Source organism: Triturus cristatus, chromosome 11 (genome assembly GCF_964204655.1).
Source record: "Triturus cristatus chromosome 11, aTriCri1.1, whole genome shotgun sequence".
Classification (NCBI taxonomy): domain Eukaryota; kingdom Metazoa; phylum Chordata; class Amphibia; order Caudata; family Salamandridae; genus Triturus; species Triturus cristatus.
The window spans coordinates 621,948,657-621,975,064 of record NC_140594.1 but is presented as its reverse complement, the minus strand read 5'-3'; the positions used below and the strand labels follow the sequence as shown (position 1 = coordinate 621,975,064).

At 47.3% G+C, this 26,408-nt stretch overlaps 1 long non-coding RNA gene across 1 annotated transcript in view; it reads right to left on the bottom strand.

Annotated features, from left to right (window-relative positions):
* The window catches only part of LOC146785175 (uncharacterized), a 224,897-nt gene that overhangs the window by 132,833 nt on the left and 65,656 nt on the right, over positions 1-26,408 (bottom strand). Inside the window, exon 2 of the long non-coding RNA XR_014970563.1 lies at positions 23,762-23,869. This is a non-coding gene — a long non-coding RNA (uncharacterized LOC146785175). The remainder of the gene's footprint in view (positions 1-23,761; positions 23,870-26,408) is intronic.

Below are 26,408 nucleotides of genomic sequence, written 5' to 3'. Positions count from 1 at the left end.
TCTCGTTTCTCGAATTAATGCCTTCTGGATATTAACACTGACATAGAGTCCGGTTAGGTTCTCCAGAGTACGTGCAGTACTGTCCATACCAAAGTAGCTGAGAAGAAGAATGACCCATACCCACTGTGTTTTCTATAGCGTACTTGATGTTATGACAGTTGTGTATGGTTACGACAAGAATGATGTTATGTTCGGATGACATATAGGAGGCTCTTCATCCTCATGAGACAAACTAGTGAGAAATTACTGAGAGTAGGTATTTACTGTCTCGCATTGTGTTATGTTTTGTTTTGTATGTTAACTTTCTTTACAGGTTCTACTCCCCGCTGTTCCCATCCTTCCCTTCCCTCGCTCGATTGCTCCAGTCTTCCGTGCCTTTAGTGCAGGAAGTTGGTGACGTCGAGAGGTGGACCCCATATAGCGTCGCCCGAATCCTGAGGAGTGTTTGGACCTGGGACTGATTCTTGACAGAATTACGCACCCACGTATTGAGACTCCTCCCGGTTCGGGGGGTAGTTAGAGACGCATTATGGAAGAAGTTTTAGTGGCGCTTGCCGCTGTGCAAAGGGAGTTGGCCGCATCTAGGGCAGAATCGGCGGATTTAAGGGACAAAGTGGAAAGGTTGGCAAGGAATCCTTTCGATGTAGGATCAGGAATGCATCCGATACAGGTCACAGTACCCCCCCCTATTCCGTTGGCCAATCCCGAGAGGTATTCAGGAGATCCCCATAAGATACAAGTGTTCCTCACTCAAATATTGATGCACTTCTCTTGTAGGCCCTCCTCCTTTCCTACCAATCATTCAAGGGTGGCGTTTGCTATCTCCTACTTGGCTGGGGATGCTGCCAATTGGGCGGTGCCCTTGGTACGCCATAACGATCCAGTTTTATCGGATTGGGATGATTTCAGAACTGCTTTGGAGGGCGTTTTTGACAGGAGGACTACCACGTTTAGCGTGGATAGAGAGCTGTTGGAATTAAAACAAGGAAGAACCGAGCTAGTAACCTATTTAACCACGTTCAATCGTTTGGTCGCAGAAGCGGCATGGCCGGAAGAGAAGAGAATGTCTCTGTTCTATCAGGGCCTCTGTAGTGAATTAAAAGATGTCATAGCTCGCATAGATCCACAGCCAAAAACGTGTGAGGCTCTCATAAATCTAGCCTTACGGTTGGACAGTCGGATTACAGACAGGGGGGGTGATAGATTTCGGGGAGAAAAAACGAGTAAGGACCCAGGGGGAAGTGGGGCGACGTCGGAGCCTATGGAAGTAGGCGCGGTACGTGCTCCATTGTCTAAAACCGAAAGGGAGTGCAGACGAACACAAGGCCTGTGTATGTACTGCGGTAAGAAGGGTCACTACGTCCGCGAGTGCCCTGCCCGTCCCAAAAGACCAGGGGGGAGTTATAGGAATAAAAAGGTAATTGCCACAGTGGCAGGAGGAAACGTTTCCGCAACGGGTGTAGAAGGCGCCGAAGAGGCAGAGGTCCACAGGTGGACGATTCCGTCCCTGGCAACCGCTCAACAGGGTGACATCGAAAAACATTTCGAACTGAACATGTGGCTGGATACCAGTCGGCAAACCTTTCCGATCAAAGCCATGTTGGATTCCGGGGCAACAGGAAATTTCATCCATAGTGGACTGGTGGACAGGTTATCGCTAGGAAGGATAGCTAGGAAAATACCAGAAGAAGTATTAGCGGTGGATGGCAAACCTCTCACCTCAGGTTTACTCCTCGAACAGACCGAAATACTAAGGCTAACTTGTAATGCAGGTGAGATGTGTCACATCGACTTCTTGGCATTGAATATTATCGATGCTCCACAGTATGAGATAATATTGGGGATGCCCTGGTTCAGCCTTCACAATCCCACCATCGATTGGAGAGGTCGAACCGTTCAGTTCTTGTCTGAGGAATGTCAGGAGCACATGGTGGTAGGAGGGTGTTCGGTGGCCACCGCAGTAGCACACAAATGGGTAGCAGCCACGGCAGCCGAAAAGAACATTAGTCTACCCGAAGAGTATCGGAGATTTGCAGACGTGTTTAGCAAGGAACAGGCAGAGTCCCTTCCTCCACATCGGCCATATGACTGCCAGATCGATTTGATTGACGGAGCAGTGATCCCTACGTGTAGGGTCTATGCTCTATCAGAACCGGAGACCAAACATCTACGAGAGTATCTCGATCATTTTTTGGAGATAGGTTTCATTCGCCCATCCCGATCACCGGCAGCCTCGCCGTTGTTCTTTATTGCGAAGGCGAATGGGGATTTGCGAGCCTGCTGTGACTATCGCATGCTCAACAAAAACACCGTTCGTAACCGGTATCCGCTACCCCTTATTCCGGTCCTGTTGGATCAAGTAAGGGAGGCAAGGGTCTACACGCGTTTGGATCTGCGCGGGGCGTACCATTTAGTACGCATTCGTAGCGGGGACAAGTGGAAGACCGCGTTCAAGACCCGCTACGGTCTGTTTGAGTATCTGGTAATGCCGTTCGGGTTGTGTAACGCCCCGGCGGCATTCCAGTTCTTCTTGAATGACGTCCTTAAAGACTTCGTCGATAGAACCGTGGTTGTCTATATCGACGACATATTGATTTATTCAGAGTCGGTCACAAAGCACCAGGAACATGTGTCACAGGTACTAAAAGAGTTAAGAAAGCACAGGCTATTTTGCAAGCTGAGCAAGTGCGAGTTTGGGGTGACGGAAGTGGAATTTTTGGGAGTGATACTCCGTCCGGATGGTATGTGTATGTCAGAGCGAAAGGTTCAGGCGGTACAGGAGTGGCCGGTTCCCCAAAATGTGAGGGATGTGCAATGCTTCCTGGGGTTCTCTAATTACTATCGGAGATTTATACAAGGGTTCTCCCAACGGGCTATTCCTATTACCAGGCTTCTCCGAAAGGGCGTGGCATTCGCCTGGACCAACGAAGCCAACCAAGCCTTTGAATACCTGAAGGAGGCGTTTACCTCTGCACCGGTCTTGCGGCACCCCCAGTTGGATGTGCCATTCATAGTGGAGGCAGATGCGTCCAATGAAGCGATCGGGGCCATCCTTTCACAAAGAGACAAACACACAGGGCAGCTTCACCCGGTGGCGTATCTTTCACAGAAACTGTTACCGGCCGAGAGGAATTATAACATCGCGGAAAAAGAACTCCTCTCTATCAAAAAGGCGTTCCAGGAATGGCGCCCGTATCTATGGGGGGCCAGGTTCCCGGTAACGGTCTATTCCGATCATCGGAATTTACAGTATTTAAGAACCGCCAGGCGTCTGTCACCCAGACAGATGAGGTGGATGCTTTTCTTTGAGGAGTATAACTTCATCATTACCTTCCGCCCTGGGGCAGACAATCGAAAAGCTGACTCTCTCTCCCGAATAATGGCCGTGGACGGCAACGATGAAGATCAGGAAGAGGCTATCATTCCGCTGTCCAAGGTGGTATGTGTCTTACGAGCAGAAGAGTATCTGGAAAGCATACGAACAAACAGGAGTCCAGAGGCTTGGAGAAGTTGGGCGGATAAGGGCCCGGCACGCAAGATCCAGGGAGGGCTGCCGTTCCAGAACAAGACATTGTTCCTACCCACACACGCCCTTAGAAGAAGAGCTTTTGAGTGGTGCCACGATTCCCCATTGGCCGGACATCCGGGCATACTAAAGACCACACAATTGGTGCAAAGATATTTTATTTGGGAATCTCTAGTCAGGGACGTAAAAACTTGGGTGTCGAGGTGCGAGGATTGCGCCAGGGGGAAGACCGACACAACCACCCGCAGAGGCAAACTGGTTCCCTTACCAACACCCCACGCCCCGTGGCAAAATATCAGCCTGGATTTCATCACCGGCCTCCCGGAGGATCAAGGGCATTCAGCCATACTGGTGGTCATCGACAGCCTCACCAAAATGGGCCACTTTATTCCGTGCAAGACACTGCCTACCGCGGGACAGACCGCTCAACTGTTGTTAAGAAACATAGTAAAGATGCATGGGATTCCTCAAGTTATTGTGTCAGACAGAGGCCCTCAGTTTGTGGCACGGTTCTGGCAAGGGTGGTGTAAAGCTCTACAGATCGACTCGGCTTTGTCCTCCAGCTTCCACCCCCAGACGGATGGACAAACCGAAAGGTTAAACCAAACGGTGAAAAAATATCTGAGGTGTTATGCTGAAAGCGCTCACGAATCCTGGGTGGCCCTGTTATGGATGGCAGAATTGGCATATAACAACGCCTACCACAGCTCCATCGGGGTCTCGCCTTTCAGGGCCAACTTCGGGTATGACGCTAGAATCCTGCCATTCGTCATGCCGGGTCGGGTTCTGAATCAGCCGTCCCTACAAGAACACCTGAAAAAGGTGCGTCAAGGTCACTCCCGAGTGCAGACCCACTTGAAGGCAGCCAAATTGAGGTATAAAAACTGGGCGGATAAACACAGGGCGGAGGGCCCACAGTATAAGGAAGGGGACAAGGTGTGGTTGTCCACAAAAAATTTCCATTTTAAGTTGCGAAGTGTTTTCCACCCACGATACATCGGTCCCTATCGTGTGCTCAAACAGGTGAATCCGGTGGCTTATAAACTTCGGCTTCCGGGATCGTTGCGCATTCACCCAGTGTTCCACTGCAGCCTTCTGAAGCCGGCCAAAGGAGGTGTGCGCAAACCTCCCCCTGCGGTTTCCACGGACATCGGTCTGGAATATGAGGTTCAGCGCGTGTTGGATTCCAAGTTCAGGGGAGGGAAATTGTGGTATCTGATCTCCTGGAAGGGGTACTCGACTGAGGAGGATTCGTGGGTGCCCAGTGTCCACGTACATGCTCCGGCCAAACTCAAGGCGTTCTATGGAAAATACCCGGATAAACCGGGTTCTAGGAGGCGCCTGGAGGGGGACCTACTGTCAGGATCCGGGGGTGGAGCGCCGGCCGAGACTACGCGCCTGCAGAGACTACGGTTCCCAGAACCCAAGGAGTGATGGGAGGAGCCACGGGCATAAAAGCCCGGAACGTACGCACCACGTTGTGCGTAATTAATGAATTTCCTGGATTGACGGGCGGCGACCCGTACAACACGTTCCCGCGTTAGTAGAGACGTAGGGTGAGCAGCACCTTTTTGGCCGAACGCTTCGGCGCTTCCCGACTTCCATTAACGCGAAGCCCTGTCGCAGGATCCGGAGTTCCCGGCAGAACGACTGGAGCAACAGCACCTGATTGGCCGAGCACGTCGGCATTTCCGCACTTGTTCCGCGGAGGGTTGTCTCCGGTTCCTTAGAGCCACGGCCGATTGACGGGGAGCTGATTGGCTTCATCTGAGTAGCGGAGCAGGAGGGTTCCGAGGTTCCCGCTACCCCCGGAGGTGCCCGGACAAACAAACAGCAAGTATCTATAGAGTAGGTGTGTCGGTGACATACCGTACTAGCAAGCCTGCTACATAAGGCGTGCATGGCCGGCTGGCCGTGGAAAGTTGTTTTGGCTGTCCTAGAATTGCAGTAATTGGTCTGGATTAAGACCTACATCTAACATTGTTTGACATCCGAGAGAGAAGTCATATAAGTAGACTATAAGAGAATTCTTATTGCCTAGATAGGTGGGGTATCATTTACTTTACTTCCTTTTGTGGAGCTAACGCTGGAGAGAGTATCCAGCACACTGTATGCAATATTCCATACTGAGACTAAAACATAAAACCCACCAAAGCATCACGGCGGAGGGCTCGTTTCTCGAATTAATGCCTTCTGTATATTAACACTGACATAGAGTCCGGTTAGGTTCTCCAGAGTACGTGCAGTACTGTCCATACCAAAGTCGCTGAGAAGAAGAATGACCCATACCCACTGTGTTTTCTATAGCGTACTTGATGTTATGACAGTTGTGTATGGTTACGACAAGAATGATGTTATGTTCGGATGACATATAGGAGGCTCTTCATCCTCATGAGACAAACTAGTGAGAAATTACTGAGAGTAGGTATTTACTGTCTCGCATTGTGTTATGTTTTGTTTTGTATGTTAACTTTCTTTACAGGTTCTACTCCCCGCTGTTCCCATCCTTCCCTTCCCTCGCTCGTTTGCTCCAGTCTTCCGTGCCTTTAGTGCAGGAAGTTGGTGACGTCGAGAGGTGGACCCCATATAGCGTCGCCCGAATCCTGAGGAGTGTTTGGACCTGGGACTGATTCTTGACACTTCTAGCCCCAGTTTGGAAAAACGAACAAAATGCGCAGACAATGTAGTGAAACGCTGTATTGTTTGTTTAATGTACAATCCAGGAAAGGGAATCCCAACTCCAGCAGGTCATTTTGCTCCTCCGACATATCCATTTGAGGTGTTGCAGATTGATTATATTCATATGGAGCGATGCAACAACCTCAAATACGTTCTGGTGGTAGTATGCGCCTTTTCAAGATGGATAGAAGCATACCCCCTAAAGGATAACACAGCCTTATCCACAGCTAAAGTTCTACTAAAAGAATTTTTCCCCAGGTTGGTTTGCCGCGCATTGTCTGGAGTGACAATGGGAGCGAATTTGTTGGCCAAGTCATGCAGAAAGTTTGTGCAGGTCTTGGTATCAAGCAAAAGTTCCATGCGGCAAATCATCCACAGTCAGCGGGTTTAGTAGAATGTTATAACGGAACCTTGAAGTTAAAACTAGCAAAGGTTCAAGCGAGTACAGGACTCAATTGGCCCGATGCTTTGCCATTAGCCTTGCTATCCACCAGAACTGCAGTACACTCTCGTTTGGGACTTAGCCCTTACGAAGTGGTTTTTGGACGCCCAGCTAATGTATGGGGAGTCCCTCGCCCTAAGAAATACTCAGACTTGCCGTATCCAATGTTGATTGACTATCTGCATGATCTTACGACTAAATTGGTTGTTCTCCATCAACAGGTTCAGAGTGCTCTGCCGAAGGCCTCCACAGACCCAGGTCATTCCATCCGACCAGGAGACTGGGTCTGTATTAAGAACTTCCAGAGGACAAGGAATTTGGAACCCAGATGGCGAGAGCCCCGAATGGTTTTGTTAACTACGAGAACAGCAGTTAAAGTCGAAGGAAGGAAAAATTGGATTCACGGTGTGCATTGTAAGAAAGTGCCTTTGCCTTTGCCCTACGATCAATGGGTACGCAGGGGTATTGGTGACTGTGAAAGTGAAAAGGTTCCATGATTCGTACCCTTTAGTGATGCACACCTGAATGGGACACTGTCTGAGAAAGAGGACGACGACGTTTTGCAGGAAGCAATCCCATCACATTAAATCGTCGCTTGGATACGGCTAATCCACGAACATTGTTCCAAGACCAGAGTGTTCCTAGGAGGGAACGATACAATTTGAGACCTAGACCAAAGAACACTTAAGATTTTTCTCTTGTGTAGTATTCTGTCCTGGTTGCAGGGTCACGGTAGGAGTCTGAATTGCGACCTGAGTAGTGGCAATAGGCCTGCAGGACTTGCAGTGTCATAGGACGGCAGACAATCGTAATTGAGCGATTGAGGAAGATTGCCGTGAGCATCCATTAGAAAGATGGAAACTACACTAGGCAAAAGAGAGAGAAAAGAAGAAATAAAGAAAGAATCCTGTAAAATAATGTACAGTCATTTCAGTATAACTTTATGTGTTATTATATTATTGTGTATTGTTTTGGCATTTATAGGCTGGATTATTTATGCTCTGCAGCAAAAAGTTGTCTCTTCTTTTTCTTCTTCGTCTTCTTCAACTGTTTCTCCACATCTCTTTCATACTCTTCGTTCACATGAGCTCATTAGAAGAACTGAATATTATAACAATTCCTTTATTCAGTTATTACATCAGCATCATTTAGTGGTTAATACAACTAACTGTTGGGTGTGTGGACTTATGCCACACACCACAGAAAAAGGAATGCCATATTTAGTTCTCCCGTTTTCTTATGAGGGTTCTGCTTGGGCTTATTTCGTCATCTTCTCCAATGCTTATCAAAGCAAATTCAGACGATCCGTTAGTTCACTTGTTAGTGTTCCGAATTTTAGTCATAGTTCTTTGATTAAGGGAATGGTAGCTATGGCTAAAATCATGGAAAATAGTAAAATCTCCATTGACGAAAGAAAAGCGTACACTAGCTGGAACGTCACCCAATATATGTCTAGTCTTAATGATAAAGTTAAGAAAGGAAAGTCTTTACCCATTTGTACTATACCACATCAGGGCAACTTCTGCTTACAGATAAACGATCGCTTTTCTAACACCATACAAAGGAATAACTGCTCCTACACGTACGTTTATTCCTCTCAGAACTCGCCTCCTCTAGTGCCGTCTCAAGGCACCTATTTCACTTGCTATAATAGAGCTTATACATGGTTACCAACGGGTTTCTCCGGTACCTGTTATATAGCTTCTCTTCTTCCCCCTACTTACACCACTTCCGCAAATCATCATCAAACCAGATACGGCAGAGGGATTATTGATTCGAAGGACACAGCAGGTCAAGAGGGAGGAGATTTCCTCAAAGGATTTCTTCCCTTCTGGGGTCCAATGGCTAACAGCGGAAATATAAGGCAACTGGTTTGTGTCGTAGAAACCACAATAGACATCACTGTAGTGCCTTAAGTAACATCACGGCAGAACTACAGGCGGACCGTCTTATGACCTTACAGAATCGAGTTGCCTTAGATTTTGTTCTTGCCGATCGTGGTGGAGTGTGCAAATTGATCGGGTCAAGTTGCTGTATTTTCATACCTAATGACGCTCCGACAGTATACCAAGCTATCTCCAAGTTGCACATAATCTCTGAGTCGATTCACCAGGACGAAGGAGATTGGTCTTTTACGGAGTGGTTTTGGGGACGACTGTCCAAATGGGGTTGGAAAACATTGACATTTCTTGGTATAATTCTGACCATTATTTTCTCCTGTTTCCTTTGTATGCACTGTGGTCCCGCTATCTGTGACCTTTGTGCTACTATGTGCATCCCAAAACCCAAACCACAAGTAACAGAAAACATAAGAATGATGTTACAGCAACAACTCGATGACCTCATGGCTATCGACATTGACTCAGATTAGCATGAGTCTATCTTGCCTGAGTTCTGGCAAAAGGAGGGTCTGAGGAACTTCGATTTCTGATCGCGATCGAATCGACCCGCCATTTTGTGCTCCGCCGCCATTTTGTGTTGCCATCACTCAGGCAGCATGGCGAGCAAAGTCTATTATGCTTTTTCTGCAGCCTGGTGTCGAAATACGCTTTCTGCCTCTATTTACAAAGCTGGTGTTAGGACTGGCCGAGTACACTAATCCCTGTCTGGCTTTCCTAATCCCCGTCTCAACTATCTGTTGATTCACACTATTCTTTCCTGACTTTATCTTATCATCCGGCCTTCACTGTCTTCTGCTAGCATTCTCTCGTTTCACAACTGTCCTCCAACACACACAAACGTATCTCGCCACCTGCAAGTTAGTTACGAATCTGTTAATGAATTAGCTTGAGGGAGGGGTGACAAACATAGTTGGAGGAGAGGTTTCTTCGAGTCATCTGACACTTTTGTTTTCCAATTTCTCCTATTGGTTCTATCCTGTTTTCCAACTCTCCTTATTGGCTCTTTCTTGTATGTTCTGGGAGTGCATTTGGTTAATGTATATGAACACTATATAGTATATAACCCTGTGCGCCACAGAGTGAAGTGGCAGTCTCCTGAGAACCTACTTTGTGTACTTCTGGGATAACTGTACTAGCTGCAGCTAAATAAATCTGATCTTCTAACGCCGACAGAGTGTCCCGTGTCTCTGTGTAGCTGGGCAGGAGAACTCCGGAGACTTGGGCGTACCCTGCGCCGCCAGGCCCAAAAGGTTCTGGTTCTTCACCTCAAGCCATGCCCCCAACAAGTGACATGCTACTCGATTCGTCACAGAGGGAAGAGGCGTGTCACACTGAACTTGCTCGTAACCAGGAAGCCGGGAGATGCAGTCAAGTTGGCGTCTGTATTGATTGCTGCTATTAAAACAAAACAACGACACAGAGAAGGAAAAGGGAGAAACAGATCGTATCTGTAGTGAATGGGCCAAAAGGCCATTAGTCATTACCCGCGGACTATCATTAAGAAATCACTGAAACGCGCTAGAACTAACAACCGTGAAGCCCTTCTTGTAGAACTTCCGCAGAAGGACTCAATTGATCGCTTGATATCTGTGAGCGCATTCAGTAATAGATTGAGCCTGATCCAGAAATCTATTAAAAAACATTGTAATATCCTAAATAAAGGTACACATTCACTCCGAAAACCCATGTTTGCCTTGAAACGTAGCATGAATCTGAGAGACTCATTGGTACACACTAGACCACGTGCTAAGCAGCCGCGGTCCGTGCAGGTAACAGCGGTGGGGCGGTGAGTCCATGCAAGGGAGATTTCGAGGGACGATGCAGAGGGAAAATTAATTTTTTATTTAATTTTCCTTTGGCATTGTCCCTCGAAATTCCTCCTTACCCGGCCCCACCGCTGTTACCTGCACGGACCGCGGCTGGTGCTAAGCCTGTGACTAGTCAACCTACCATTTGGGGCACCCATCCTGTGAAAGGCCATTTTTCATGAGACTCATGTAATGTCTGTGCACAAACAACACATACTACGTCTATTGATATAGGGACAGACAGGCCATGGATATTACAATTCCATACAAATTGTAATTCTGAGAATTTGATCTATCTCATTACTTGTCCTTGTGGTCTGAGATACGTAGGGATAACGACTAGGAAGATCAAGACAGTTCTCAGAACACAAAAGCACAGTTCGGTGTATAAAGACTAGTAGTAAATTGACAACACATTTCCTGGACATGGGTCATGGTCCTGATGATTTCACTTGGACAGTCTTGGACAAACCAGACATCCTGGCCCATTGCAAATATGACACAATTTCTGTTTAGGAAGGAGCAACGCTGGGTCTTTCGACATAAACGTGATAGTCGAGAACTCAACGATGAAATTCCCTGGTTCACACTGTCGTGCACCTAGTACACATTCTCTCTTTAATGGGAGTACAGCCGATGTGAACATATTAATATGTTCTCTTAGACAATACACTGATGAATTTTTAGCTGGTTTGTATTGTGGATACATAGTTGTTTTAATATACTGCAACCGGTATGGTAGTTCTGTCAACCAGAGCTTTCTCGCCTGTGTCCTCATTTGGACTTATTTGCCACACCTAGATTTTTCACAGGTGAGCGGAAAAACGTTCTAATTGTTTGTTTACCCTTCTCTCCCCGTTTCCATTCCTCCCCCCCCTCTTTTCCTCTCCAAACCCCCCCTTTTGTTTCCCTCTCCCTCCCCTCCCCCCCTCCCCCCTCTTGATTAGCTTTGAGTATAAGAAACTTGATACCCACTAAGTACATAATATTCACCATCTCTTTACGGGTATAGGACTCGCCAGTGTTTACGTTTTTCTCAATAATTTTTTCACTTGGATTTATTGTATTTTTTTATGATGTTTGACACTTATGACCAATGACCTTAGCCTGTTTAGTTTTCTGTTCAAAACAAATGATGCTATTGAATTAAATTTGGATTGCCTTTTTTTGATTTGCTTTCTCATTTTTGCTAGGTCCCAGCAAAAACGCCAAAACCATTTCCTTGTATCCCTGAGGAAGGTGGCACCAGCATTTCGGTTTGTTCACTGAAACGCGCGTCGGCGCTCCCACGGGGTCCACTTAAGACCTAGCTCTTGTATTTTGAACATGTACCCTTTAGCACAGTATTGAATGTTCATATGCTTTTGCCTATATATTGATCAACGAGGCATTGCTTTGGACCCCCACTTGGCTAGTGGTATTTTTATGAGTAGATGCATGATGCTTGTTTTTAAGGTGTGATATGATACCGGTATAAGTTTGTGTGATTGTGTGCGCGTGATTGTGATTGGGACCTATCTATAATTGTTATTTGTGTTTTGTTTCATGACATTGTATGTTATTCCTACAAATTATTGAAAATTTCATTTTTTGAATCCCTTTGTCTAAAATTGACTAAAGTAAAAAATAAAATACAAACGAATCTTTCTTTGACTAAATGCTGAAAGTTCCTTGAAACTCATGCTTTTTATAGGTCTAGTTTAAGTATCAGTATACCAATGACATGATACACTGTACATTTAGAAAAATATAGGTAGAGTACCTTCCTTTCTCTTTGATTCTTTAGTTCTGTCAATCTGCCCAATTCTAATAGTCATCCGCAAAACAGATATAATATTACTCAATGTAAGGAGGTGCTGGATTTATTGTTTCTCTTACGTTTTTTTAGTCACTAATGGCCTTTTGGCCCATTCACTACAGAAACAATTTGTTTCTCCCCTTTCCTTCTCTATGTCTGTTGTTGTTTTGTTTTAATATCGGTATCTGGTTACGAGCGAGTTCAGCGTCACAAGGCTCTGCCCTCTGTGAAGCGACGTCTAGCACGTCACATGTTGGGGGCATGGCTTTATGCGTATACGGAAGTTTAAGTTGCGGCTTCCTGCACCTTTCTGGGTTTGGGACGGGGTTATACTGGGACCGGGTCTTCCGTTCTAACAGGTATGATTGGATTATGCATCAAAAGACGCACAATTGATGGACGGAATGCAGAACAAATCAAAACATTCACACCCAGTCAAGAGATCTGGGTTAAATCCATCATTCTTTTTCTCACCATGCCACCCCAGTTTAGATCTGGCCATATGCAAATCAGTCTTGACCCAGTGCCTCATGGGAACAGTCCAGTCCGAACTGCCAAGCCAGGTCCTCCCTGGACCAGAAACAAGCATCCTAGGGCCGGTTTCGGGGTTTCACCCCTCATCAGCCAGGATAGCTTGATTCCAATGGCACAGTGAGTACGGGACCCACTTCTGGGCATACTCAGCGCACTTAGGGCGAGAAAGCAAAAGATACACAATTGATGGATGGAATGCAGAACAAATCAAAACATTCACCCCCAGACAAGAGATCTGGGTCAAATCCATCATTCCTTTGCTCACCATGCCACCCCTGTTTAGACCTGGCCATATTGTTATATTCCATATAGGTACCCTATATAGGCGCAAGTAACATTGTAACTTTTCACCTATATTCTTCCCTACATTACATACATAACGGTTCTTAGGGACTGACCTTTTACCTAGATACAACACTGCATTCAGAACGCGGGTTTTTCCCTAGTTCGAATCTCAAACATTATGCATGAGGTTTCTTGGAAGCACAGCAGGACTACCATCTCCTGTATAATATCTCTGTATACAGATCAGGCCCGATGTCATCCTTTAGGCCGACACAGTAACACAGCAAGATAGGACCCCTGGGGAGACCTATGGGTATATATACATCACATCCTGCTTAGAAGGACAGAGGAGACCGAGACTTCCCGGCTGACTCACTGACCAGAGACGCTGAGGGTCCTGCATGCAGACACTCCAGCTCACAGTGGTCTAACATCCCTCGCGGGGTGTCCAACTCGAGACCAGGATGGGGTCCCATATTCTCTCATTCTCAAGTAATGGGGTTGACTAGATCCTAGAGGTATTCTTGGCATAACACCTACACAGATGCTAGGTACATTTAGGTACATCTAGTTAGGGAGGCATCGTAGGAGTACGCATTTTTTATCATGTGTTTTATGTACTTGTATGCATTCATGATTATCGCAAGATGGTAGAGGTTTACCATCCCTTTACGTTCATAGTACTGTTAATCATATATCTCTGCTACTGTCTAATGGTTGTTGCAGCTCATCTATTCTACACTAGAATAATAACTGTTCAATAAATTCTTATTGAAACGCCCAGCCAGTTTATTCTGTGTATCTCTGAGACAAAGTGAGTGAGCACGAGTGACTGAGCGAAAGGTAGTATATTGTTTCCACCATTCTGAGGGATCAGGGTTGTCATGTTCTGAGGTTGCCAAGAACTATTCTCATCCAGATAAGAGGAGATTCTAGTGGCACTGTGAGATAGCTGATACAGACAGGCTAACGTATCTGGTGGGGGTGCACGTAATCCGTCCGCCACCAATCCCACAGTTTATGTTATCCAAACGCGCAGATCCTGTATAGGTAATATAGGAACTACACCACATGGCACCGCCAATGTTGGTTGGGTACTTATTTAACAGTAGAATCTGAGTAGTTCAGTCATGCTGTTCTCAGAGACCCCTCCTCACAAAACACCAGAGACGTCTGGAGTGGGTGGGCACAAACTCCGCCACAGCAGAGTAGGCGAAAAAATCCTATTTATTGGCTGTTGATTAATGAAGCTTGAAGGACACATTGTTCCTAAATTGTGCACAAAAACCTTATCTTAGTTCCCTTGGAAAGCTCTTCTTTACAAAAATGACTGAGGACAGAGATAACGTAATAGTAGGTCCACACCTCTCAGCCGGAGTAGAAGATGCAGACGCAATACAAATTGCAAAACATTTTAGAAATACTGTCAACCTGAAACTGCTTGTGCATGGTGTGACAGCCAGGGGTGGTCTAGTAGCTTTCGTGATTGAGGCCCATGAATCCTACAGAACAGAGGTATTTTATTTGTTGGTTACATTCCCAGCAGCAAATGCAAGAACAAAAACATTTCACTCCTACACAGAAGGAGATGCACCAGCGGAATATTGTCTGTATGAGGAAATTGAGATTCCGCTCACGTGCCAGGAACATTTATACTGGTTTAAAGGCACCCTACCCCACATAAGAAGAAGAGTGAGACTCGGCCCACTCAGAAGAAAAGGCGCAACATGGCCAATATTAGTGGCCTACACACCACATCCTGACATTGAAACAATACCACCAGGAGACTTATTAACACAACACAAAGAATTGATAAAAATATACAAAAACTTGACACAATTTGTCATGAGGACTTTTACAGTCCATCCAGCAATAATTGCAACAAATGGAACTAAAATCACACAACAAACATTAAACCCAGTGATGGGTAAAATCCCCACAAAACGTGGACAAATGCCATTCTGGGTAGCTAAAAAAATAACGCAGCTAGAGGCATTATTCCCGAATACTACCCCGTATAAAAAACACAGAATGCTATCAATCTGCTTGCCCATGGGGATAACACCACAAGTAGAGGATTGTACCACTGGGGTACAGTCTTTGCTACCATATATACCAGAACTCATGTTATCCCGTCATTAGCAGTCATACCAAATGTATTAAGACAAATACAAAACGAGTATGAAGCAGAACCTGCTCTGAACTTAGGGATAAAGTTACTAGGTAACTATGCCCAGGTATCAGCCATAATATTAGCTAATATTAAAAGGGAAGCAGCTTCAGTGGCTATCCGCCAATGCCTAAGGGAGTTCAGTCCTTTAGAACAAGAACACAAACTACCTAAAATAATTGAAACTGCCTATGCAGAATTAGGCAGATACAGTTTGGGTGGGAAACCTTTAAAACCACAACTGATGGGCAGTCCAGAAAAGGACACTTCCAAACAAACACCCGCCTCAACAAAAAAGAAGTGGAACAATAAAAAAACAACAAAATTTTAAAGGAAACCGATCTCAATCAAGAGGTAGATCTCCTCCACAGGAGCCCTCTGAAAAGAGGTATAACCTCAGGAATAGGGATAATATAAGGAAACCTGACAGGTATCAGGATACTGATACACGTTTCTCTCATTCCTTTCAGGGTTCATCGAAAAACTCCGAGATGGAAGGACGGTCAGGCAGACACGAAGAGCGTACAAAGTCCAGAGACAAGCAGCACGCTCAAGATTATATTTCTAAAAAAGAAGATAAACCAAAGCAAAAGCCACAGTTCAAAAAGAAGAAGGTTGCAGGTCTAAAGATCAGACATGCCCAGAATTCTGAGGACTCGACTACTGAATGGGGACTGGGCTCTGACAATGCTAGACAGTGCCGCAGGAGTAGCAATAGCTCGCCAGAACCTGATGGAATTTCTGGTGACAGTGGACTTGAATGATTATATCTCAGTGGAAACACGTGATACTAGGGTAAGTGTCCTACATAGGTTATATGAAATAACACTCCAGATGGAGGGGAACAAATGTAGGACAGTTAGTGGTCTCTTTTGGGAGAACCTCACGTTTGGCTATGATATTTTGTAAGCTGAGCAAGATTTGCCGCCAGCATTCGTCATGGATTGCCCTAAAGGAGAAACGGTAATTCTACCGGCATTCTCAGACCATTTTCCCAGGCACTTACAACACGCATATGTCCAGGAGTGGGCGGTAGCCCAGGCTCCAGCATTATACGAAAACCATGTTGGATGGGATGAGGATTCAACCCACCACATAATTCCTTTAAAAAATACTCCAACTGCAGTATCCAATAAAGCATAAAGCTAAAAAACAAGTGTCAGGGGGTCCCTGCCTGCCACGAGCCGGGGGAGGACTTTCATTCCTGTTTGTTTCCGCCCCGCTTACAGGACAGCCGTGGTCCCTTTAAGAAGGACAGGCCATTCCCGGAGGAGGAGACGCCGCCTCCGACATCACCAGCCGTCCTCCAATCAGATGTCCTGTTGCCATTGAAAGAACGACGTCAGGACGAACACGGCGCGACACAGCCCCGAGCGGAGACGCCGGAAGAAGCAGTTGCAGGAGTGTTCGTGAACCAGGAGACGAAGGTATCCGGAGCAGAGCCGTCGGAGCAGGCGAGGAGAGACGATCTGGAGACGTTGGCGTCCCAGGAGACGAAAAAGCCAGGAGGCCAACGAGACCACGCTCCACCCCGCCACACTTCTGGAGAAGTGTGGCACCACAAGGTACGAGCCCGATTAAGGGGACTCGTTTTCTCACAGGGAGGGAACCGGTAGGGGTGGGTGACGGTAGTCAGAGGGCGCTTGGGTGGGCTTTTCACACTGTCAAAAGAGCACACCTCCCCTGCACAACCATATTGTTGCACGGTAAAGGTTCCCTGGTGATCCCGTCACTTCCCCTCCCCCTCCTTTCACCATCGGGAATCCCGACATTGGATTTAACCCCGGGTTTTGTTTTCTTTCTATCCGAGAGACACCTCTGGGCCCTTGTCAGCCTCAAGCCAGAAGAGTACCGAGCTGTGACCAAGAACGACCAGACAGGACTATTGAGATTCCCGAGTACTCCATCTTCATCCTAGACTGTTGCCTTGGTGGTCTGATTCTTTCCTTAAACTGGAACCCCGTTCAATAAAAGTCTTACCTTACTACTGTATCCTGGTCCTTACGTTCCGGGGAAGGGTGACCCCTCAACCCCCTCTTACAAGTGGCAAGCCAGATAGGAGGTTAAGACCGTCCTCTGATACAAGATGGAAACCATTATCCAACAAATGAAGGAAGGACAGGAAAAACTCGAATGGGCGATCGGACAAACAGCCACTCAAGCGGAAGCCGACCGCACAGCGTTTACTTCTGCTATACAGACACAGGCTGCTAGCCTTTTGAAGCTGGCAGAGGGTCAAAACCAACTTGTGGCAGGGAGAACCAGTGCCCCTCTCCCAGGAACGGTAGTCCCGTTACAAAAGTTCACTCAAGGGGATGATCCTTTGGCTTTCTTTTTGAATTTCGAAAGGGCCGCTAGGGCCAGCGCTTGGCCCGGTGAGCGGTGGCCTTTTTATCTTGCCCCTCTTTTAACAGGGGAGGCGCAAGCCGCTTATCAGATAGTGAATAAGGATGGTACTTCCGGGTACGCTTTGGTGAAACAGTATATACTCGACCGGCTAGGGGTGGATGAAGAGACCCATCGCCTCAAGTTTCGCCAAGAACGCGGCTCCCCAGGTGATCTTCCAAAGACTTTGTTCTTCAAGTTGAAGGCAGCCGCCGACCTCTGGCTCAAACCCCAGGAAGGTAATATGGAAGAAATAATGGAGAAAATATATCTGGAACAGTTTTTGGAAGCATTACCGTATGGGACACAACGGTGGCTGAAACAACATGCAGGCTTAACCCTTGACCATGCTGTTGAGATGGCTACGTCTTATGCGAGGGCCCAGGGACGACCCCCTATAAGAGAAATAGAGAAAACCAATAAGGCCATCCCGGGAAAACCCAAAAAGAAACTTACAAAGCCCCCTGTAGAGCCTTACCGACCACGACCCCTAAAACCAGACTTTCAACCCAACTCCGGTCCACAATGCTATGACTGTGGGGAGTGGGGACACATCTCCCGGTATTGCCGAAAACGAAAGGAAAAGGAAGAAGAACCTATGGATGTGAGCTATGCTCCCTACTCACTTTTGTACGCCCAAGAAACAGGCCAGGTCTTCTATGTGAGTGTAACTGTATATGGGAAAGTGGTTCGCGCCTTACTTGACTCGGGATGCAGGCACTCGGTGGTTAGAAAAGAACTGGTCCCCCCCTCATGCCTCATACAAGGGAAACGGGTACACATAAAATGCGTACATGGTGATGTCAGGGAGTATCCCATAGCCAAAATCGTCGTTTGCACGGCCTCAGGCACCAGAACCGAAGTAGTCGTTGGGGTTTTGCCTACTTTACCAGAACCTGTGATCATAGGTACCGACAATCCGGGCTTCGTCGCTCTCATGTCTGAGGCTTTGCAAAACACTCCCCGCCCCACTCTTCTTGCTTCTGAACCATGGGCCAGGGATACCCATTTTCGAACAGCCCAACTAAATGACTCCTCCCTTACTAATGCTTGGCACATCGCCCGTTCAGGTCAGGATCCTGTAACAACCACCTATCCCACCTTCATTGAAAAAAACGGGTTGTTATATCGGCTGGCCAAGTCAGATGCAGTGCCCCAACTCGTGGTACCGGTTGCCTTTAGGGACCAGATTTTATTCTTTGCACATGCACACTTACTGGCAGGACACTCAGGGGTGGAAAAAACCGGGCAGGCCATTTTGCAACACTTCTTTTGGCCAGGGATTTACGCACAAATACAACGATACTGTCAAGAGTGTCAGATATGCCAACGTAGAAACCCCTATGTTCCACCTCCGGTACCTTTGAACCCGTTACCGATCATAGGCAACCCGTTTGATAGAATAGGCATGGACCTTATCGGTCCCTTACCTAAGTCGGCTAGGGGCCACCAGTATGCCCTGGTCTTAGTAGACTATGCCACTCGCTACCCCGAGGCTTTTCCACTCCGGGCGGCTACATCAACAGCCATCGCCCAAAAACTCGTTGAGGTGTTCGCTAGGATGGGTTTTCCTCGCGAAATCATTACTGACCAAGGAACGCCTTTTGTCTCCCGCTTAATGACACAGGTCTGTAAACAACTCCAAATAACTCACATAAAAACGTCTGTTTACCATCCCCAGACGGATGGTTTGGTCGAAAGGTATAATGGTAGCTTAAAACTCACCCTGAAGAAGCTCCTCTCTGGGGATGGTAAAAATTGGGACCAACTGTTACCATTAGCTCTTTTTGTCCTTAGGAGCCAAAAACAAGCCAGCTTAGGCACATCTCCTTTCGAGTTGTTGTTTGGCAGAACCCCAAGAACCCTATTGGAAATAACAAAAGAAAGCTGGGAAAAGGAAGGAGTACAAGAAGCAGAAGCCTTGCTAGATTACACCCGACAGCTCCAAACCCGGTTACACAAACTGAGGACTATGGCACATGAGCACCTAGCCATAGCCCAGACAAAACAAAAAACGTTTTATGACAGAGGCAAGAAGTGGAGAGAGATGGATGTTGGGGAGTGGGCCTTGGTTCTGCTGCCCTCGTCAACACATAAAATGAGGAAAGAATGGAAGGGCCCTTTTAAAATCGTTAGGAAAATCGGTAAAACCACATACATCTTACAAGTCCAAGGTAACAAAACACAAATGTGCCCTATAAACTTGTTGAAAATATGGCTGGGAACACCTCCTCAAGCGGTCAATTCTCTTACCTTAGCCGAACATACCGTGTACGACACCCCTATCGACTCTGACCTATCCCTGGACCAACGGGAAGAAATACTAGCCCTTCTTCTCGAGTATGCAGACGTCTTTTCTGATCAGCCAGGGAAAACCAACATAGCAATGCACTCCATCCCTACGTCTCCGGGGACGGTGGTCAAACAAAAACCCTACCGTGTCCCCGAAGCTAGGAGGCAGGCCTTCCAAGAAGAGGTGAATCAAATGTTACGCTCTGGTGTGATAGTACCCTCCCGCAGCAACTGGTGTTCTCCAGTTGTCCTCGTCCCCAAACCGGATGGCAGTATTCGATTTTGTATCGACTTCAGAGCAGTGAATAGGGTGTCCAAACAAGATGCATACCCCCTTCCTAGGGTAGACGAATTGCTAGAACGCCTTGGGGAGGCTCGTTATATCACCACTATAGACCTCACCAAGGGGTATTGGCAGATTCCCCTTAACCCTGCGGATCAAGAGAAAACCGCTTTCTCTACCCCCTCTGGCCATTATCAGTTTACAGTCCTACCATTTGGACTGCACGGTGCTCCGGCAACGTTTCAAAGAGCCATGGATACGGTATTGTCGTCCCATACTCTCTATTCTTCTGCGTACTTAGACGATATTGTCGTCTACAGTAAAACGTGGAAGGACCATATAACACATCTGAAAAACATACTCAGCAGTTTAAGAACAACAGGCTTTCACATAAATGCAAAAAAAACTAGAGTAGCCTTCAGAAAGGTGAAGTATCTAGGATACGTCTTGGGAAATGGTAGGATAGAACCACAGCTCGAAAAAGTCAAGGCTATCCTTGAAGTTCCCTATCCCAAGACCAAAAGAGACCTACGAGCTTTTCTTGGCCTAGTGGGCTATTATAGGAGGTTTATTGCTCAATTTGCTGACTTGGCTGGCCCTCTTACAGACCTTTTAAAGAAAACTCAGTCGTCACCTAGACTACCTGCTCCTACTCCCAGAGAGACTCGTGCATTCGAGGCATTGAAAACCATCCTCACCACTGCACCCGTGTTGATCTCCCCTGATTTCTTGAAACCCTTTATCCTACAGACGGATGCCTCAGGGGTGGGTATTGGGGCGGTCCTCTCCCAGGAGGATTCAGAGGGATCGGAAAGACCGATACTCTTCATCAGTCGTAAACTGTTCCCCAGGGAAGTGGCTTACTCCACTATCGAAAAAGAGTGCTTGGCAGTTCGTTGGGGAGTGGACAAACTCAGGTATTATCTGGAGGGACGACCGTTTATTTTGTATACGGACCATGCCCCGTTAACCTGGCTACAAAGAAACCGAGGTCACAATGATCGCATTCTTCGATGGTTCTTGGCTCTGCAACCCTTTCAGATCGAGGTTCGGCATCGGAAAGGACTGGAGCAGGGGAATGCGGATTATTTGTCTCGATTCCCCTTTTCCCCCGATCGGGGAAATCTCGGGGGAGGGATGTGTCAGGGGGTCCCTGCCTGCCACGAGCCGGGGGAGGACTTTCATTCCTGTTCATTTCCGCCCCGCTTACAGGACAGCCGTGGTCCCTTTAAGAAGGACAGGCCATTCCCGGAGGAGGAGACGCCGCCTCTGACATCACCGGCCGTCCTCCAATCAGATGTCCTGTTGCCATTGAAAGAACGACGTCAGGACGAACACGGCGCGACACAGCCCCGAGAGGAGAAGCCGGAAGAAGCAGTTGCAGGAGTGTTCGTGAACCAGGAGACGAAGGTATCCGGAGCAGAGCCGTCGGAGCAGGCGAGGAGAGACGATCCAGAGACGTTAGCGTCCCAGGAGACGAAAAAGCCAGGAGGCCAACGAGACCACGCTCCGCCCCGCCACACTTCTGGAGAAGTGTGGCACCACAAGGTACGAGCCCGATTAAGGGGACTCGTTTTCTCACAGGGAGGGAACCGGTAGGGGTGGGTGACGGTAGTCAGAGGGCGCTTGGGTGGGCTTTTCACACTGTCAAAAGAGCACACCTCCCCTGCACAACCATATTGTTGCACGGTAAAGGTTCCCTGGTGATCCCGTCACTTCCCCTCCCCCTCCTTTCACCATCGGGAATCCCGACATTGGATTTAACCCCGGGTTTTGTTTTCTTTCTATCCGAGAGACACCTCTGGGCCCTTGTCAGCCTCAAGCCAGAAGAGTACCGAGCTGTGACCAAGAACGACCAGACAGGACTATTGAGATTCCCGAGTACTCCGTCTTCATCCTAGACTGTTGCCTTGGTGGTCTGATTCTTTCCTTAAACTGGACCCCCGTTCAATAAAAGTCTTACCTTACTACTGTATCCTGGTCCTTACGTTCCGGGGAAGGGTGACCCCTCAACCCCCTCTTACAACAAGTCAGGGAGATCTTAGATCAACCTGAATACCAAGGGGTGATCGAAAATTGCACCTCATCAATGAATAATCCTTTGTTTCCGGTCATGAAACCTGACAATTCCTATTGTCTAGTTTTAGACTACAGACATTTAAACACTTGCACAAAGAAATTTGCAGTACAAAATGCACACAGTGCCACATTAATGAATAACATTGTGCGAAAAAAATATAAAACAACACTTGATATCTCAAATGGATTTTTCTGCCAAAATATAGCGCCTGAAAGCAGGTATCTAACAGCATTCTCAGCGCTAGGGTCCCAGCGGCAATTTTGTCAACTCCCCTAAGGGTATGAGAACAGCCCGGGGTTGTCTTCGGTCACAGTAACTGAGTTACTTCAAAATTTGGATGAAGAGGCATTGTCCTATGTGGATGATATTTATCTAACGGACGATGACTTAGGGGAACACTTGAACAGAGTGAATAACATAATTATGGGATTTGCATCTGAGGGCTACAAATGTAACTTTAAAAAATCAAAAATTGCTCACCGTAGTGTCCTGTTTTGGGATATGAGCTTTCAAGTGAAGGGAAAAGCCTGGCAGCCAATTTCTTAGGAAAATGTGCGCTGCTCCAACCTCCAACATCATTGAAAAATTTACAATTAATACTGGGATTCCTACATTTTGGTAGAACATACATTTTGGATTACCCAGAAAGAGTAAAACCTTGCTACGATTTATTAAAACCTGACTTTCAGTTAGACAGTGGACACAGGAAAACACAGATACACTTCGTTCCTTACAAGCTGACATGATAGCTTCCAAACACTTACAGACACGCGTAAACATACGCAACCTGGTGATCCCTATAATTGCGGGTCAATCTCGGTACACTATCTGACATATAATGAAGGTGAAACAGTACCAATTGCATACAAATCACATTTGTACACAAATGCTAAAAAGCGCTTCGCATCTACAGAAAAGATTCTAACAGCAGTACAGACTGCTGTAGTGAGAGAAAGAGGACTGGCACAGGGGAAACGAATAATAGTAGTGACTCCAGTTTCAGCATTAGAGGCTGCAACAAAGGCGAGTGTTCCTAACGCTAAAGCCTTACATCCTAGATGGATGCAATGGCCTAATTCTCTCACTGCAACAGATGTAGAATATAGGTACGACCCAAATCTAAAGACACAAGCATTTCTGCAATACGAACAAGAATATCCTCTACCAAACGAAATAATGCCTCTAGATCAGTATGAATATATAATTTACACTGACGGATCTGCTTAATGGCCATAGGAAGTAAGCACCAATATAGCGTGGCATGTGCAATCGTTAACGGTCGCATGCGGGATGGAAAGTTCACCCAAGTTGCACGAAAACGCAATCTCTAGGAGACTGTACTGCACAGCTGGCAGAGATAAAAGCCTTGATACTGGCACTGGTAAACACGGATCGAGAATTCCCCACACTAATTGTGTGCGATTCCTTTTACTGTGTGCAGTCATATGATGAATATTTGCAGCACTGGATTGAAAACGGGATCAAAGATGCAAAAGGTGGCACAATTGAGCCTACAATGCTATGGGAACAGGTAGTGGAATTGAAATCTGAACTACCAAGGGCTCACGTGATACATACACTGAGTCATCAGCGCGATGGCGTTCACGTTGAAGGGAATTCATTAGCTGATGAAGGAAGCCGCAAAGGGGGCTGTACGCACGGCTTCTGTAGCTGCAATCACTCGTTCTAAAACAAGAATAGACGGTGAGATTATGGTGGTTGTCAATGCTTGGCGCAAAAACAGTGAAGCAGTACGAAAAAGATTTCCACTCAAGTACTCCTACAAGTTAGATGCCAATAACATTCTGTTAGAAAAACACTCCCACTCTGGAAGGGTGGTGGTGTTCTCCCAGACATACACTGTGGTAGCTTGGCTCGAGTGGTCAGGAATCAGGCTCCGTGCTAAGCATACGACATACCCATACAATAACCATGCGTGCATCCGTTCCAAAAACGACTCTACACCGTAAAAATTATGAAAATATCTTTTTTTATCTTCTTTTTCTCTTAGTTGCTGATTAGATAAATAAATAACAATCACAATATACAACTCTTTAAATAGTGCAGGTCAAATAAATACTGGCTTAATGATTCAATAAATAGGGGTGATCATAAATAATGAAGGCATAAATATAAGTGCAATACATACAGGCAATTAAATATTCTGAGGCAATAAATACTGTAAACCAATAAATATTGTGCATCAATAAATACTGTGAACCAATAAATACAGTGAAACAATAAATAGGTTAAATACAATAAATACAGTGCCTCCAATAAATAATTAAAAGCTGACAGTGACACTCATAGAATCAGATCACATTTGAATTCCTAAGGGCTGATTTGGCCCAGGTACAGCTTGTAGTTATGTGGATGGCTTGAGGGTGTCTACTCCCTGGCTTGGACAAGGCTGAGGCCTAAACTGAGGTAGATCAATGGGGGGGGTACTAGAGACCTGGCTCTCTCACTCCACACAACCCCTCTAGATTAGTCCCAGCTCACCCCTGGCACAGTCCAGCTGGTTCCAGCACCTCTCTAACCCCTAGAGTAGTCTCTTAGGATTCCACAGGGCCTTTGGCGCCCTCTATTCCACTTACTGCCCTTTTTCTGAAGCTCCGACGCCGCTGGAGTCGTGTCGACGCCGTGAGGCGGTTCCGGTTCGATGTCGGCGGCCTCGGCACAATGTCAGTTCTTGACGACGCCGGTAGGCGGCTCCGGTTCGATGTCGGCGGCCTCGGCTCGATCTCGACCTCCGATTCGATGGCGTCGGGCAGTCTTGACTCGATGTCGACTTCGGGCGGCTCCGGTCCGATGGCGACCTCAGCTTCGATGACGTCGGCCGGCCTTGGCTCGATGTCGACTTCCGGCGGCTCCGGAGTGCGATCCTCACTCCCGACCTCCGGTGCTCCTCTCCTCAGGTTTCCGGCGACTCCGGAGTGCGATCTCCACTCCCGACCTCCGGCACGATTCTCCTCAGGTTCCGGCGACTCCGGAGTGCGATCTCCACTCCCGACCTCCGGCACGCTTCACCTCGGTCTCCGACGACTCCGGAGGGCGGACTTCACTCCTCCGATGACGCCGCTCACTCGACCTCGGGTGACTTCCTCCTCGACCTCTGGTACTCTCTACGACCTCTGACGGCGCCCTCTCTCGACCTCTGGCGGCTCCGGGTATGACGTCCGCTTTCCAGTCGGCGCCGCTTCTCCACCTCGGGCTCCAGGTCTCAGGCTACTCGACGTCGGACTCCAGGGAAACCAGTTTCCAGGTCAGGATCTTGCTGTTCTCTGTTTCTAAGGCCTGTTCCTGCTGTCCAGGTCCTTAGGATGGTTTTTCTTGCTTCTTCCCACACAGGGCTCCAGGCTGGGCTCAGTCAGTAGGGACTAGTATCAAGGGTGGGTTTATGGACCCCACTCCAGGCACAAGTTTCCACCCCTGCTGCTTCACTCCTTCCTCCTTCAAGTTTCTGCTGCTCTCTCCTCACCAGTCAGGTGCCAACTGCCAGCTCCAACTGCCAACTCTCTGTCTTAGCTTCCCAACATTCTAAACCGCCTCCAACTGTCACAGGGTTCTGGAATGTTCTGGAAGGTGCTAGCAGGTTCCAGTGGATGCTGGTGATGTCACAGGTGGCCACCATTTTGTGCTCCAGGCCCTCAGACAGAAGTTTCAGGGGTAGCTAAAATGGCTCCCTGAATCTGCAGCAACACGAAAAAGTCTGGGGGTTCCCAAAAAGGAAAAATTCAAACAGGGTTTGAGGCAAAAGTGGGACAAAATAAATAATGATGAGGAGGGACCACCCAAAGGGCTGACAGGTCTAACACGCGTCCCCCCCAGCTGAAAGTGGGGAGAGCTACCCAACCCCTTGGGAGTTCTCATCACTAAGGCGGAAATACCTTGAGAGACCGTCTGCATTGGCGTGGTCCACTCCAGGCCGATGTTCCACCTGAAAGTCCATTCCCTGTAGGGAAATAGACCACCTCAACAACTTGGGATTCTCCCCCTTCATTTGCATCAGCCAACGAAGGGGTCTGTGGTCGGTCTGAACCAGGAAGTGCGAGCCAAACAGGTATGGCCGCAACTTCTTCAGAGCCCATACCACTGCAAAGGCTTCACGCTCTATTGCACTCCACTTCTGTTCCCTGGGAAGTAGTCTCCGGGATAGGAAGACCACGGGTTGATCCAGACCCTCTTCGTTGAGTTGCGATAACACTGCCCCAATGCCATGTTC